General features: G+C 50.6%; 1 long non-coding RNA gene across 1 annotated transcript; it reads left to right on the forward strand.

Moving 5' to 3' along the window:
* Nucleotides 1–35: 35 nt before the first annotated feature.
* LOC108445529 lies at nucleotides 36–1,623 on the forward strand. The gene is made up of 3 exons (XR_001860415.1): nucleotides 36–393; nucleotides 850–1,382; nucleotides 1,424–1,623. It is a non-coding gene; the product is annotated as an uncharacterized LOC108445529 (long non-coding RNA).
* Nucleotides 1,624–1,629: the final 6 nt, after the last annotated feature.

Consider the following 1,629-nt stretch of genomic DNA (forward strand, 5'->3'; position numbering starts at 1 on the left):
TAGGGTGAATTTGTGGGGTTTTGGGGTGGCTGGGCAGGTTTTCGGGGGAGTTTGGGGGGTTTTGGGATGATTTTGGGGTGATTTGGGGTGATATTTTGGGGGGTTTTGGGGTCTCTGGGGCACCGTGCTGCCCGTGCCGCCGCTGTCCGTGCGCCCGGCCGTCGTCATGCAGGGCTCTGCTCGCAACCAGGTGCGCTTTTGGGGAGATTTTCTGGGATTTTGGGGTGATTTGTGGGGTTTTGGGGTGATTTGGGGTAATTTGGGGTGATATTTCGGGGGGTTTTGGGGTCTCTGGGGCACCGTGCTGCCCGTGCCGCCGCTGTCCGTGCGCCCGGCCGTCGTCATGCAGGGCTCTGCTCGCAACCAGGTGCGGTTTTGGGGTGATTTTCGGGGGTTTTGGGGTTCCTGGAGAGGTTTTGGGGTGATTTTGGGAGTGTTTAGGGCTGGTTTTGGGGTGATTTTGGGGCGTTTTGGGGTCTCTGGAGACGTTTTGGGATGAATTTGTGGTGTTTTGGAGTCCCTAGATAAGTTTTGGAATGATATTGGGAGTGCTTGGGGGAGTTTTAGGATGAATTGGGGGGGTTTTGGGGTGAATTTGTGGGGTTTTGGCATCCCTGGAGCAGTTTTGGGGTGAATTTGTGGGGTTTTGGGGTCCCAGGTGCGGTTTTGGGGTGAGTTTGTGGTGTTTTGTGGTCCCTGAAGAGGTTTTGGAATGATACTCGGAGTGTTTGGAGGAGTTTTAGGGTGATTTTGGGGTCTTTGGAGCGGTTTTGGGATGAATTTGTGGAGATTTGGCGTCCCTGGCAAGGTTTTGGGATGAATTTATGGGGTTTTGGGTTTCCTGGCGAGGTTTTGGGGTGAATTTGTGGAGTTTTGGAGTTCCTGGAGCGGTTTTTGGATGAATTTGTGGAGTTTTGGCATCCCTGGCAAGGTTTTGGGATGAATTTGTGGGGTTTTGGGTTTCTTGGTGAGGTTTTGGGATGAATATGTGGGGTTTTGGGGTCCCTGGCAAGGTTTTGGGGTAATTTTGGGGTGTTTTGGGGTCCCTGGAGCAGTTTTGGGGTGAATTTGTGGGGTTTTGGCGTCCCTGGTGAGGTTTTGGGTTTCTTGGAGAGGTTTTGGGATGAATTTGTTGTGTTTTGGGTTTCCTGGAGCAGTTTTTGGATGAATTTGTGGTGTTTTAGGTTTCCTGGTGAGGTTTTGGGGTAAATTTGTGGGGTTTTGGCATCCCTGGAGAGGTTTTAGGATGAATTTGTGGAGATTTGGCGTCCCTGGCAAGGTTTTGGGATGAATTTATGGGGTTTGAGGTTTCCTGACGAGGTTTTGGGGTGAATTTGTGGATTTTTGGAGTTCCTGGAGCGGTTTTTGGATGAATTCTTGAGGTTTTGGGGTCCCTGGAGCGGTTTTTGGATGAATTCTTGAGGTTTTGGGGTCCCTGGAGCAGTTTTTGTGTGTATTTGTGCAGTTTTTGGGTCCCTGGAATGGTTTTAGGATGAATTTGTCGCGATTTGGGCTCCCTGGAGAAGTCTTGGGCTGTATTTGTGGTGTTTTGGGGTCCCTGGAGAGGTTTTGGGATCAATTTGAGGGGTTTTGGGGTTACCTCAAGCGGTTTTAAGGTTCCTGCAGAGT

This window comes from Corvus brachyrhynchos, unplaced genomic scaffold, assembly GCF_000691975.1.
Source record: "Corvus brachyrhynchos isolate BGI_N302 unplaced genomic scaffold, ASM69197v1 scaffold751, whole genome shotgun sequence".
Taxonomy (NCBI): domain Eukaryota; kingdom Metazoa; phylum Chordata; class Aves; order Passeriformes; family Corvidae; genus Corvus; species Corvus brachyrhynchos.